The sequence below is a fragment of the Pomacea canaliculata genome, linkage group LG4, assembly GCF_003073045.1.
Source record: "Pomacea canaliculata isolate SZHN2017 linkage group LG4, ASM307304v1, whole genome shotgun sequence".
NCBI lineage: Eukaryota > Metazoa > Mollusca > Gastropoda > Architaenioglossa > Ampullariidae > Pomacea > Pomacea canaliculata.
Genome location: NC_037593.1, coordinates 5,594,354 through 5,610,446, shown reverse-complemented (window position 1 = coordinate 5,610,446; position 16,093 = coordinate 5,594,354).

Here is a 16,093-nt window from a genome sequence, read left to right as displayed (position 1 = left end):
TCGATCTGTGTTTATTTCGTGTCCATATTTGTGTGTTTACTTTTTTTTTTAATGTACAGCACATTGAGATTATCTTAAAGTTAAACAAATTAATTTTATAACAAAATTTACTCGCTGTTGTTATGTCTGTGTCGTGTGGAATACTTGACAAATAACAAGATGAACCCGTCATTTGACCTTTTTTTAGGCGACCTGTTGTATGATGAAGGAGAAAATGTCAGCAGAGAGAAAACAAAAACCGATTTCAAATATTTCAGACACAGCGCCTTGAATATAGAACTGTAAAAGCAGATGGTGGATGTCTTTTTTTAACAGAGTGGTCTGATAAACATCGAGGGGAGCAAAAAAAGGTAGTTGGTTGTTGTTGGCAATTGATGGGCAAGGGGTCTGTTACAGCAGCGCGCGAGGAAGAAAACACCTGTGAGGGGGGGAGATGGGGGAGGGGAAGAGCACTCAGGTGTGAAAGCACGTACATAAAAATTGTCTTAGAACCTCGTGAGTTGCTGCATTGTAAGTTCAGAAAAAAAAATAGCTTCAAAAGACAAATAAGATAATAAGACAAATGGATTTCAGCTTTTAACTGCTTTTTTTTTCAAAGTTGTATCGTAGTCTTTAGCTGGATTTTTTCCCTTCTTCCTCCATGAGGTCCCCTCAACACACACACTCTCTCTTACTATCAACCGACAACGCAAAGACAAACGACAAACTGGTCCAGGTACACACAAACACACACACATTGCACAGGTATGCAACACATACACACACACAACCTGCATGCACACTGACAGAAATAGGATGACAGGCTGGTCTGTCTCCCTCCCTCTGTGACTACCATCATGAACACCCAAACTGTCATCAGTCTGAAGACACCGATGGTCACTGGACCACACTGCCACTCACTGTCTTCATCATCAATTCACAATGTCTGTACCTGTTGTTTAGTTTGGAACTGCGAGTACCCACAGTTTTCAAACCTCCGGGTGTGTTGACCATCTCCCCCAGTTGTAGACATTCTGTCAACTGATGAGAAGTCGACCGAATGAACCTTCCACACGGTTCGTTCTCTGAACCGTTCCTACCTCCTTACATCCGCCAGCCGTTTCCATGCTTTCCTTCCCCTCGCCGACTCCTCGAATAACTTGGGGATTGCGAGCAACCACCTGGATGTAGCCGGCATTGACTACAAACAAACATGCTTCTCTCTCAAAGATATTCTCTGTAGTAAGTCCTCTCAGCTGGCTTCTCTCCGTGAGAGTGAGAGAGAGACAGAGAGGTGTATAGGTTTTCGAGCTTTTAAGGGCTTAGGTTCCCTCAGGCTATCTGGGTGAGTGTACCCGGCCACAAAATGCCACCAATCTCCCTTTCACTCCTGGCCCTATTGGGATGAGTGAGGGAGATGAAAGGGATTCCTTTTCTTTAGTTCTCTGGCGCACTTTAAGATCAGAAGAAACATCATTTATTTGTTGGCTCGGCAAAAACAGATCAGCGCCATACTGTCACAGCTGTGGCCAGACACTTTGCTCTTCTCTGGCCTGCAAAGAAAATAGTTTCGCCGAGGGACCTGCAGGCTGAGGGGTACAGTCAACGTGGCCAAGATGTCATGGCAGTGGTCTTTACTAGCTGTCATTGGCACAAGACTTGGCCAAGCAGCGTCCAACCAAAACTTGTCCAGCCATCGGTTATTGCATACTCTGTTTTTTATCTTTTGAAAGAGACAAGGGTAGAACTAGTTTCGGTTCTGTTTCGGTTGGAGTTACGGGTGGGTCGAGAAACTTGTATGGGGTGGACTGGCCTGAAGGTATGTCAATAGGACATGTCTTAATGGAAAATTTGTTTGAACCGTGTTTTTTGTCTGAGGACACCCGTTGCTGAAGAGGGTTGTAGTGAAAATGGAAGGTTAGATTACATCCCTGAAGGTTACATTGCCTTATTGAATCTGACATCACGTGACCGCAGTGTGCGTTTTGACTGTTTGTTACTTCTCGTCATTGCAGACGACGTAAGCGAACGTAACAGGTTTGTCTTAACTAATGTCAGGCCTCACTGCATCCTCATCATCAGCAGCATAATCATCATGTTCCAACCATCATCATCTTCATCATCCATCATCTTCAGCATCATTTTCTTCATCCATCCTCCCCCGTCCATCATCCATCATCCCATCATCCATCCATCATCCATCAATCATCAATAATCAATCATCATCGAAGCCACCTCCTGGAGAACAAAGACCGGTCATTCTGAGCATTTTCTGATCGTCTAAGATTTCCGTAGTCTTATAATTTATGTCGAGTAATAGTGTGCGTGCGTGCATGCGCGAGTGTGTGTGTTTGTCTGTGTGTATTCTTGCTGTCTTCATTCGTATCTACACCTGGCATCGTGCGTGTGTGTCGTGCGATCGGTGTGTGCGTTGATAGGGCGAGCTAGAACGGGTTTCATGGCCGTGCGTTGTTCTCACTCTTCACTAATTCTTTAACAGCTTCTTGTGTTTCTTTTGAGTCAACTATTCATCACGTATACAAGTCATCCATCCACACATCCATTTCAATCTTTCGACCACCTTCCGATCACGTGACCGCTAGACGCCGCGGCAAGCATCTCCTGAATGCTGCTGTCGTTATTAACAGCAACAGTAATAATTTTCTGTCATCTCTGCTTCCGCTCCACTTCTTCTCTCCATTCTCCCATCCGACTCCTCTCTTGCCCTACCAAGCCTTCCCTCCCTCTCTCTCTCACACACCGCTCCTCCCACAGGCGCATCATTAGAACCTTATTTTTCTGCCGGCAGCCATCTCTGGTATTCAGTAGAACGGCTTACACCGATTCTTTGTTTCCTTTGATCCTCCCCACGCGAAATAATCATATCTGTCAGGTCTTAGCCGGCCGGACACGGAGAAGTCCAGCAGGACTGATCCAAGGACCCTGCACTCGCAATCAAAAACACATCAACCTGGCAAAGGTGCTGAGGGTTTCGTTCTTTTATCTCCTCTTTCTTCTTCTTCTCTCTATCCTTCCATTTTTTTCTATATTAAAAATAAAAGACCATGCTTGAATAAAAGGTAAGAACAGTGTAACAGATAGGTGCTGTTAGTGTTATACACATATACTACAATAATTGTATAGTTCGTCGCTAAATAAAAACGACACCTAAGGAGTGATGAAAAGGATTTGGTTGGCTACAAAAGGCCATTGAGCCATTCCAAAAATTTGTTATCCACATCCGAACTTTTGTCATCGAGAAGTTTGTCGATCAGTTGCATGTGCGCATGTCTAACATGGCGGAAATAGAACAAACCGATGGCGTCTCCCATCGATGGACACACAACGACCGTCATGGCGGGCTGGTCACCCCACGAAACCAACCCCAAAGATTTGTCAGACCGCCTCTGAGGCAGCCGAGCCTCTAGACTGTCACATCTCATTAACCTCTCGCCAGCTGGCGACGCTTTCCAAAAGTCTCGTCAGAAACGAGAATTCGCGAGATTTCAGTCTGCACGCACTGGCCTGCACCGCGGCCTCTTGATTGAGATGCTGTTGTCGGTAGGCAGTTGTACTTCTAGAGTCTTGACCGTATTATCGACATTAGCGGCGGAACGGGAGGATGGATGGGAGGTTGGGTAGAAGGTGTGGTGATCGCGGGGGGAGACGAGGGACTTGGGATGGGGGTGGGGAGGAATGATTGATGGTCGATCAACAGGAGGACACATCTGGCTCCACGGGACGCCGGAACAGGAATTGCTTCCAGACAATTCCACAATCTGCTACATGTGCCGTGTCATATCCTGTTCGGAATATCATTTTTCAACAGTTCTTCTCTCTTCAGTCTGTAGATTGTCCCGAGCTTCGTGATTAAGTCGTTCTACGAAGACTGCAGGAGTCGCCTGGACTAAGAGGAAACAGCAGCATGTCCTCACTCACAGTTCATAAAATTATTTTTCAATCCACGGAAACGATTCTTTTTGTTTATCGCCGTGTCGGCAACAGCAAGGCTATTTCACGGCAACATCAACACAATCATCATAAACAGAATTTCATCTCTGATCCATGTCATGGCAGGTCATCTTTTATTCTACATCCCCCACGTGATCGCTCGGTATGACTGTAGACTACAACAACAAACAATGTCTTTTAATGTTGAAGCACAAGCAGCACAAGATGAAGATGGGTACTCTGGCCTGGTTGGTGTTCCAGAAAGCTCAGCCTCGCTGAGTAGAAGAAGTCTCTTGATCGCCAGGGTCGCTCGGGAAGGAGATAAACAGCAGAGAGTCTGAAACTTTGTCAACAAAGTAACAAATTTGAGTGACCTTTGTGGACTGGTGTGAGTAAATTACTTGTCAAATAGCCTGATAGTCACACGGCAAACAGAGCGAGATGGCCTTTGGCTGTCACCTCAATGTGGCGACGATGTCTGTTGATGGATGCGACTCGTATCCATGGTGACAGGATGGAAGACATCTTCTGTAGGCTGGCGTCAGTCACAAGCCAGGATCACTTTCCTAGTGTATATCTTTCACTCCACACAACCTACCCCACTACATATACACACCCACTTCAGTCCCTTTCTCTCAACTCCAGGCTACCAAGATGGCGGGTATGGAGGGAACGATGCAGAAGTTAAACTGATGACAACAAGAAGCTTGAACACTGAACATTTTTCAAACGCTCCTTTGATTCTGATTCACGAATAATGAAAGACATTTTTTAAGAAACATTTTTCGTAATTTGTCAATAAGAGAAAAAAGGATTCACCTAAATTGCAAGCAGTGAACAAATAAACGGCCATGAAATTAAATTCATGGAAAAATAATCCAAGAAAAAAATGTCTGAAACTTCAACAAATTGAGCAAAATTTGATGCTTTGGTCCTTATTTTTGTGTATCTGAAGTTTCCGTCCATCTAACTTGATCAGCAAGTGACACAGGTGACATTTAAAAAATGTAACTTAAATATTTATTATTTATTTACATATTTATTTAGTAGACATTTATTTGATGGCCTCTATTCTCTCTCAAATATTTCTTCTTCTGAGAGATTTTTGCTGCAGAGAAAATGGAAAATGCAGGACGTTTCTACATTGCTTTAAAATGTTTGCATCAGAAAACGATCGTTATTGTTGTTTGTTATTGTTTGTTGGTTGTTGTTGTTGGTTGTTTGTTGCTGTTTGTGTTGGTTGTTTGTTGGTGGTTGGTGTTTGTTGTTGTTGTGTCATCGTCGTCGTCGTCCACCTATTTTTGTGACACTTGGAGGCCAGCTGTCGAGATGTGGCAGACACTTGCAAAGCATCAACCACAGGTCTGTACAGTTTCTGCAACATCCTCTCTGTCCCCACACTTTCTAAACCCACCATCTTGTGTTCGTCCGATGTCTGAACCCCGCTTGTGACAAAGTATAACAACACGAGGTCAACAGCAATACTCGGGGATGAACAGTTTCACCAGACCGGGGAAGGAATGAGATGATGGTCATCGCCAGACTTGTCCTCAGCTCGTGATAAGACAACATGGCCGCGCGATGCTGGCCGAGACCACTGGGGCATCGGAGCAAGTCTTCTGAGGCTACTCCTTGTCTAAATGTGTGTCCTCATGAATCATACATCACCACTATTGCTGAATCATAAATCACAATTATATATATATCTGAAGGAAGGAAAAGTAAGAAGGAGCGGTAAAGATAAGCAGCTGGCTCTTAGGAATATTGCCGTGTCCTTAGAACCATCCTACATCGACAGACAGGTTCTCTGTTCTTGAGGTCACGTGAGAACTGAAAACATGAGGGAACTGACAACATGTAGGAAATGAATAAAATTCGATACTACCATGAGATCGACAGAAAACTCACTTGAACTTTCTTGAGAACTATAGAACGATACCCAAGGTACAGTTGACTAGATTATGTTCACGATAAATATTATACCAGTCTGTTATATGCATGTGTGTGTTTGTGTGTTTGTGTGTGTGTGTGTTTCTAAATATGCGCACGTGTGTGTGTGAGAGTGGGTTTAGTTAGGCGGGGTCAGAGGCGCGTGTAGGTGTGTGCAAATGTGCATATACGTGTCTGTGTGTCTGCGCGCCTGTCTAATCTTTCGTACGTGCGCGCGCTGATGCCGCTGGCTTATCAGTCATCCGACATCGCTGACAACGTTAATTTCAGAGGCCCGCCGCTGAACCTCTCCCCCGTTAACCTTTATTACAAACAAATGCTTGCCGTCCTCCTCCCACCCGCTCCACACCCCTCACAGTCCTCCTCCTGTGGAGAGGGTGGAGGCGGGTGGCAGGACCGCGGCGGAGGAAGTCGGGTTTCCCACAGTCTAAATCATCATGGCGCCGGGAGCCTTCGTGACGTCAGGCCTGACCACACGCTGGGTGCTGCTGGGAATGAAGGCCGGGGTGTGATGGAAACCATCTGGTCGGTTACGGTCCAGCCTCGTTCTTGTGACGATGTCCACCACGTCTCCATTTCCTGGCCCCCCGCCAACACTCCCACACAACCCCTCCTCTGTCCCTCCCGAACATACATACGACTCTTGCCCCACCATCCTCCACCCAGCCTTGCCGGTCAGTTGTCGTGGCGTCTGCTGCTGGTCAGTTTGTCGATACGTGTTCCAAGATTCTGTGAGGAGTCTTTGCATCCTCCCAGCGCGTGTGAGACAAGTCAGCCTTTGTCAGCCGCGGGGCCGCCATCATCTGCAATTCTTACCACTTGCCCCCGAGGTCCTCCCTAATGATTTCTGCTGTTTGCAGCTTGTGGCAGTTATTTTTGTCAGCTTGTCCGTGCTGATGCTCTCTGTGTGACTGTACACTCATCGTCTTCACGACGAACCTCGTGATGTACATTCATACCCGTGATGACAAACCCTGTCTTGTACAATTTTTACAGCAAGTCACGTGGTACTGTAGATTGATATCCTTCAGCACAGCTCGTGTTCTTTTCTCACTTTCAACTACGTGGACATTTCTACTTCTCGTGTCTATTAAGTTTTATGTCGGTTGACACTCCATTCTGTCACTAATCCACACCTACGGTAGGGGAGTGAGGTGTTAGTGTGGTGTTAATTGTTATCTCCGGGTTAGTGTAGGTTGCATCTCCTTTACTGCTTGCTTTGTCGTCCCTGTCTCTACGAAGTAAGGTACCCCACCACCGCTGGGTCGACTGGGAGGATATGCTGTCACCTAGTTGTGCAATGAGAGAATTGTCGTCTGCAGATGACAGGATGGTAAAATGGAGACTAAAGTGGATGCATGTCCTCTTCATACAGTGACCACATCCTTCTCCCTCAGTCCACCCCACTACCACCAGCAGCAGACGCTCACACATCATTAATTTCTGCTGGTGACTGCAGCTTTTCCAAACCAAACGATCTTGTTTACCAAAGCGTGACAGCCGTCTGTTCGTGCCGGTAACTCATTGCAAGCTCCCCCCGTCATCCCCAGATATTATCACGGGAATCCTTTCTAACCTCCACCCGACGCCCGAACCCACCCGACCGCCCTGCGGTTCACCAACAAAGAATCGGTAAACTGAGACAGCGTCTGTTCCAGCGACTGACTTCCTGGTCGCCATCGCAAGTTATTCCATTATATCATCGTCATTATCGTCATTAAACCCTCGCAAAGGAAGTAAGACATGCAGCCTGTAGGCTGTCGGCCAAGTGTGGGGAGGGATACCCGCCATGCTTGCAGTTGTGTCGCTCTTATTAACGCTAACCTTGCACAATTTCTAAATGTTTCCCCCGTTCCTTTCTGCGCATGCGTAAACCACGCGACGGTTGATGGCTGTCCACGGTTTCACGCTGAACACAGATGATTAAAAGCATTCAGGTTTGCAGAACCTGACTAATCTCGGAAAACATAACAAGCTATAAATACCCGACATTTCTTGTTATTTTCGAAGGGATGGAGGTTGGAGTGGAAGGGGGGCTAGAGAGGGAGAGAGGGAGGGGGAGCGGTATGTCGTAACCGGCGTTGTAATGAGTGAGAGTTGCCTTTTCCTGGGGGAAGCTGGAAGACAGAGCGGGAAATGAAGAATGTCTTTGTTCTTCAAAGACAAAATTTTACTCTCTTTCTTTCTGTCCATCTGTGTGTGCACCACATCTGAAAAAGCCGTGTTTACATTTAGATACATTTCAAGCGAGATACCTACTCGTGTTTACAGTATTTAAAAGGTGTGTAGCCATCTTAAATGTTGTCTCTGCAGTAGTTTGTGCATGGATTGTAAAGGTGGACTGCTGTCTGTCCCGAGACCAACGCTTAGCCTCTTGCCAAGTTCTTCGCTGCTAGTCTCGGCGAGCCTAAACAATGAATGGGACTAAACCGGAAGCTTTGTACACTCCAGCCTCGTTTTAGTAGTTAACTGGAAAAAAAATCGTCTGCCAGCAGTCCAGTAATACAAGTTTGTGGTTTTTGCCCTCGTGACTCTCGGCACAGTCGGGGATCCAGTCACGCTATGGAAATGTGTTTGGTAAAAATTTCAGCAAGATTGCTGCACCATACATTTGTATATTTGGAGAGCAGGAAAATATGATAGAAGGGAAAAGATAAGAGGGGGATAACTAAAAAAAAAAAAGGTGGAGGAAAGATGGATGAAGAGCTGTATCGTGTGACCTTAAAATTGAGTTTTGATGGAGCCCGCCCTGGATTACCATGCACGAACCACCCCTTCGAAGTGATCAAACTGAGCTCAGTTCAGTGCTGTCTTTCGGGGAGTGACAGTGTCCTCCAGTACTGCTTTGTTGAGATGCCAGGGCCTGGCTAAAGGCTGGTTGCGAAATAAACATTTGCAAGCTTCATTTCCATACAGCAGCAACAGTCACACGCAGTTAATAGCGCCAGACACGATAGCCATTGCCCTTGCTGGAGAGACGCCATGGCTGGCTGACATCGAAAAATAAACAGGCTGGATGAGGAGTTTTTAAAGTCGAACTGCCCCACCCAACCACCTCCACCCCATCACTCAAGCTGTAGGCCGAGGGTTGGACGAGCTTACATAGTCTGTGAGATGTGATGACGTATGTGGTTGTCTGACCCCGCTGATATCTGAGAGGCAACAGATCACTGACCAATATCCATGAAAAATATCGTGAAATGAATCCGTGATCACAGCAACATTTAAAGATTCCGGTTCCGAGGTCGCCTGGCAGACACATAAACATCGAAGCTATTAAGCCGGAAACGCCGGGGTCACGACCTTCCAGGCTGAGGGGCGAAGTTCGACTGGAACTGTAGAGTCATCTTCCTGTACCACGGTGAGCACTGGAGTGCTCCCTGCAGATTTCGGCAACAAAATTTTGCTGACAGGCCAGGCAGTCAAATGAGAAGGGGGTGGGGAGGAGTTCGTAAGGCTAAAAAAAGCAGAATGTCGGAGAGTCTGTGGGTGCGTCTGTCCGTTTGTCCGTCCGTCAAGAAGTTCTGCTCAAATTTCCAGGTGATAAGGAGTCTGTAACTTGGGGGATTTTTGTTCTTTTTTTTTTTTTTTTTTTTTTGAGTGCTGTGTGTGTATATATATATATATCCAGGTCATGCGATAACCTGAAAGGTTATGGCCATTATGTAGAAACAGCCGTCGAGATGATGCAAGCTGTGATGGTGCCCAACAGTAAGAAAATGACAGCTGCTTTTAGAGAATAGCATAGCGAAATATGAAGCTCAAGGACTGTTTCTGTCAAAAATTAAGAAAAAGGAAACGAAGGTTAAAAAAAAAAGAAGAAAAGAAATGCTAATGAAGTAAAGAACAAAAAAAGGGGGGGATAGAAAGAATGGAAGGAAATTTTGTAAAATCCTGAAAGTAAGAAAAGGAAATGAGGAAAGAAAGTAAAAGCGAAAATGGATTATTAAAGAAAAAAGAAAAAGGATAAAAAAAAAAATAAGAAAGGAAAGAAAAAAAAGAAACGAGAAAGGAAGAAATTAAAAAGAAAATCAAAGAAAAAATGAAGAAAGACAAGATTTTTTAAAAAGAAAGGAAAAAAAAAAAAAAAAACAGAAAATTTTCAAAGATCAAAACTATTTTTTTAAACAGGGAAAGAGAAAAAGGAAACGAATTAAAAAGAATGAAAAAGGAAAATAAATGGACAAAATGATCTGCTTCAAACTGAAAGTGACAGTCGACATCCTGTCGACATAAATAAAAAGAATTGGAAGTTTTAAAAATAAAACTAAACAAGCAAACCGAAGTCAAGAGACGTTGAAGTCGTTTGTATCAATAAGGAATGTATTTCAAGAGAAAAGAAAGTGAGAACCTGAACCAACGAGCAGCTCTTTGCCGGAGGAAGCCATGCATGACGAGGAATACATTTCATTCAATACATTTTTTTCGGTCTGCTAGCATGGATAATGACAAGAAAATTCTGTAACACATGCCAGCGAATGATGATGCTGCTACAGTCCTTCACTATTGTCAAAAGGGAGGAAGGTGGGCATGGCCATGGGTTTTAAAATGGTTGGACAACTCTGCCGATGGCAGACACTCATCAGGGTTTATTGCCCTTGTAATGGCTGCTAGCTGCCTTAGCATCCTTCTTTAATGTTAAAGGGGAAATGAGTGCTGTAGTGTCGTCAGACACAGGACACGAGTTAATAGTGTGTCATTACTGACGATGAGGCAGCAGACGACAGGACGACTGGTGCACCACCGACAGTGAGTGGGAGTGGCCGGGTATCTTCACAGCTGCGAAATGGCGGAGGGATGCTGGGGATTGATGGAAAGAAAATATGTCTGACGGGGTCGGTTGGTGCGAATAACGATTTTGATAAGGTTTATCTCCGTTTTATGATGTTAACAAGCGACAGGAAAGCTGATGCTTCACTTTATCGTCGACAGTCACCTCTGAATGGGTTACTAAAGTGATTGACAGAGCCTGTAGCCAGAGCCATCAGAAGAGAGAAAAAAAATAGCTGGGGTGGAATGCACGTGACGAGCAGACTTTTAGTTGATGTGTATGTTTGCTTTAAGCAATGATCACTGAATGAGTCAGGAAATGGAGAGTCAGAAGAAGAAGGATGGACAGAGATTGACTGATAGATACACATTCACACAAGCATCACTAAAATTTATAAGTACAAGATGCTCACTAATCACTGAGTTACTGGATAGCCTCTATTATTTTTTTTTTTCTTGCTTATAGGTGAGATTGTCTTCGGGCGGACCGGTGGAGCAAAGATTAGCACCTGTCATAAATACAGTGAAGATTGGGTGTCCTGGGTTCAGATCTCGTCTCGGGTACACTGTTCTTTATCTGTATTTAGCATCTGTATACATGTGCTTCGGGTTTACTTTTGCTCGCTTGGCATAAAACACCAATTCTATCCCCCTCCCACTTCTCCAATCATAAGGAACATTCTCCAAAGAGATTATTTTAAGAACAAGATCACCTTTTCCTTCGTTCGCGTACACACACACAGAAAGAGAGAAAGAAAAAAAAAAGAAAGAAAGAAAGCCTTGGTTCTTGACAATATTTTTTAACATAACTCTCCTGTCTCCGAAGTTCTTCCTTTTCGTCAGAAAATAAGTTTCAAGCAAAGCGCTTGATGAGAACTGTCAACAGTTGGTGCACTCCTCGTCTTTGCTGCCAGCCAGACTGTCAGCGAACTGCTGCTGCAACAGCCCGGTGCAGAGACAAGGTGCGCAGTAAGAGAGTACCCCGGGTACTGGGGCTGTAACACCGCGCAGGTGAGCAGGGAAGCAATGACACCCGAGCTGTGAGTGCCCGTCTCTCATCATCACATTGTGCATCTGTGTGTGTGTGTGAAGCAAGAGACTGATTTGCTGGATGCCTTCTCGCCTCTGTGTATGCGTGCATGCGCTCACTTATTCCCTTGTGTACGTGCGCGTGCGGCCACGTGTTCGTGCTCGTCCCTCGCGTGCCAGGGCATACAAGCGGCTATTTCCTTTCAAACTGTTTACGTTTGCGCCCTGGGCATGAAAGATTAATTGTCATTAAAATAATTTTTCGAAACAGCTTCTCAGAGGGATGGTTTAACAATTAGCCGGGAGGTACTCTCCCCTCTCTCTCTCGTTGCCAGCCGGTAAAGTGATACAAATGCGCGAGTTCTCTCCCCTGCGTCTTCTGTCAATACCACCCGCTTCCGCGTGGCCCTGCGTTTGTTTTCACAGAGTTACGCAGCCTGCCGAGAAGCGAAACATCTGCGAGGTTTATTTTCCCCCGGAAGAGATGTTTTTGGATTTTTTTTTTTAATATTGGACCATGAACTCAGTCCCATCCTGCAGCAGGAGCAGCGCACCATGACAGTTAGCTCCCCCTGATTAGTCGAAACATTGACATTGAGACGAACAAAAAAATTCATATTTATTTATCATGAGCGGTTTTCTTAGTTTGGTTTTGTGGGCGAGGTGGGTCGTTTGGTGGGTTTCCTACAGCCGGTCACGAGGTGGCGCACTGTGTCTCAGTTTGGTGAGACTAGTGTCTGTGAACGAGGATCTTCTCTTTCAGGAACATCACTCTTTTAATTTCAAAAATAATTCTTTTTTTTTTTTTCTTTCTCACGCCAGCCTTTCTTTGATAGGGTGGAGGGATATCTCCCACCCTCAATCCGTTTTTGTGTGTGTTTGGATAGCTCCTCGCTCTTTCGCTCCGATGTACATGTAGCTAGATGGCATTACAACGAAACTTGATATAACACAGAAGGCTTGTAGAGATGATGTGTAAATCCCCTTACATGTCTGGCCGGTCTTTCATGATCATGTTTTATGTTACGTTAATTATGTTCTAAATTATTACATCGGCTGCTTTGACACAAAACAAAATGGCGGGAAACTCCAGCACTCACTTGGTCTGCTTGGTTCCCGAGGGCGCTGGAATGTCTGAGCTGCCACGTGTCTGACATTGAACCTCCCTCTGTGACCAGTCGAATTTCGTTCTCAATTGGAGGTTCACGCCAGTTGCTTAATGATTTTGTGGTTAAACCCTGTCAACTAAAACCCTCGGCCGTTTTGGTCTGCCTGGTCTGAAGCACGATGGAATAACGGTATCACGTTGACGGTCATCTTGATGTTCTGCATGTCTTGAATTTATATAATATTTTATGCTTCTTATATTTTATAGCCGCTACCCTTACTCCCAGATGGCACTGACTGCCAGCAATAAAAGCGAAAACCTTTCGCTGGCTAATCTTTTCCAGATGATTTGATGAAGCTGTGCAGTCTGAAAGAACTTTTATTATCTTATTGTTTTTATGATAAACGTTTTGTCTGCAACAACGAGGGACTATTACTGGAATATAGTATCGGTACCCGATATATAATGTCAGTTGAGAATGTCAAGCCTTATTAGCATCAGCTTATTTTATGTTTCTTCATAGCAGACCTCTATAGTGCTTGTGTGTGTGTGTGCGTGCTTGCGCGTGTGTATATGCTTGCGTGTGTGCTTGCGTGTGTGTGTGCTTGCGTGTGTGTGTGTGTGCGCATTTTTCTGTCTCTGGGTTCTGCCTGTACTTGGCGCTCAGGTTCCTGTAGCAAACGTTGACAAGGTGCAGTTATCCTTTCACGTGAATGCTGGCAACAGGAATTTATTCCCCTTGACCGTTCCTCAAGCATGTGGTTATCGCCCCCGCTTTCGTTCCAAAAAGTTGCTATAATTTGTTTCTTCATCTCAAATCACATGCTTGCACAAAAACCAAATCGCGCGAGCAAACCTGCATGCATGACGGGTAATGGGGAAGACTTCTATGAGACGATCGTTAAAAAAACTGCAAAATGAATAAAAACTTCTCTATAATAAAAAGTGTGAATAGATGATATTGCACAATAAAGTTTATATTCGTATTGCCTTGTGTCTGCTATTGTATAGCCAGAACAAACCAAGCAGACGGGGAACAAGAACACATAACAGTCCTGTGTCAGCTGAAAACAAGTTCAAAGAAAATCAGTTTACTATGCAAGCATAACATACTGCTAGCTCTGTAATCATTTTGTTTGTATTTTGTAAAAGAAAAGGCAGGTTAATGTAACAGATTCATGGGCTTGAGTATAGTATTTTAAAATTTATGTATTTCTCAAAGTGTGTTAGTTGGGGGCACTCCAATAAAAATGAAATTTAGGATTCAATAGAATGTCAACAGCATCCTACAGTGATATGGGAGAGGGTGAGACAAAGAACAACTTAGTTTTTCTTCCAATGAGAGCTCTGACGCAACAAGAACATGAAACCCAAGTAGCTGGAAAAACAACAGCTCCGTTCCCTGCTTCTTGATCATCAGCCTGTGTTAGAGTGGAAAAGTGCCTAAATTTCAGTAAATATTTTCAGAGAACTTCGAACAACACTGGATGCGCTGTTCCTGAACTTGAGTATGAGGTTGCGGTTGGAGAGGTGAGTGAATGGATGGGGGAAAACGAAAGCATCATGTTCATTTTTTTTCAACAGCTGACTTAAATGGCTACGGGCGTGCACAATTATTTTCTGATGATTATGTAAAGTTCAGTGCAAAAAACTAATCCCTCAAAATTGGGGACTGACGTCATGATTGTGTATGGATACTTTGACACTCTCTACTGGTCTCTCTGTGTCGGTCACGATCTCAGCTTAATCCCAGATAACCACTCCACACACACACTGCACATGCAAGCAACAAATACGCATGCGCAGACTATTTAAAGTTCTCATAAATCCCGTTTTTTTGCCACGTTCTTCGATTTTTGGTTCTCCCTCCACCCCTCTACAAGTGGAGACCTTTTCTGCATGTTGCCCGTGAGCGATGACCTGGAAGTAGCCACCACAAAGTTTAATTTAAATTCTAAGCGGTACTGACCCTGACTAATTAGGTTATCGAGACAGAAAGCTGATAAACGTGACACCAGAACCACATTATGTAGAGTGAGTTAACTGCCTTACTTACTGTCAGCATATGTTGTCTTTATTGTATTTTTAATGTTTCTATTTTCGTTTTTTGTTTTTTTTTAAGTAAAATGGGCCAGGGCTAAATGGTGATTTTAAGGAAAAGAGCATTGTTCCCAAAGTTATAAAACGTATCCAGACCCCGCGGACACTACTTTATGTTTCTTTTTCTTATGACACCTTTGTCACCACTTTATAAGTATACGGCTTCCGGGGAAAACAACACTTCCAAGATCTGAACACCTCATCTAACTTCAGAAACAAAGCACTTATCCTTAAAATACCTTTTTGCTCTGGGACATTTTACTGAAAAAAAAACCCCACTAAAAATACAATAAAGACAACATATGTTAACAGATCCCCATGCTGCCCCAGGGTAACGACTTACCCTGGCTTCATAACTACGGTCCCAGGCTTGTGACATAACTCCAGTAAAACCGCGGCCTGAAGAAGAGGACCAGAGGACATCACCCACATCATACGGGTCTCCAATGGGCGTGGTGCAGCCACATCCGCCTAACACAATTTGTGAGACATTATTCTCGCTTTGTCAAAACCTAGTTGCAAAAGTGGCGCAAAGCCCGCGTGGCCGTGCGACAGTCTTGACGGCCATCGCCAGCAATATTGGGGTCGATCAATGAATTAACCGCAGGGAGAGTTGAGATGAAGTTGAACGAATGGAGTAGACTCGAATTTGAAAGCAAGCGTAAGGTCCTCTGGGATGAAAAATCCTTTCTGTTTCATCGCATTGAATGGAGGAATTCAAAAATTTGGTTTGACATCTTTTATTCTAAAAAAGCGGGCATGCAGGGGGGAGTAAAAATAGCATTGGGGCGATTAGGTGAATTAAGCAGCTAGATATCTGTCGAATGAAGGAAAACAGTAAAGGACCCAAACATCCGTTAGAAAGGGATCTGCACAAAAGAGAAAAACTGTACACGATATGCCCCAAGACTCCAATTACTCAAGGGGAAAAAATGAATTTGATGAATGACCAGACGACCGATGATGATTAAGAACATGAAGCAGGGAAATGAAAGTGATAAAATTTCATTCATAATTTAGCACTTTCTGATGTATGATAGGTTGCTTTCCTTTTTTTTATTTTTTTTTTTTGCCAGAGTTGTGTCGCAGAAGAACTGGTCAACTGGCCTTACACAGCGATGGATGTGTGCACGCATCTGTATAGGGAAACATCCATGGTGAGTGCGTGACAACTGACAGATGTCGAAAAAAAAAACGAAATAAACT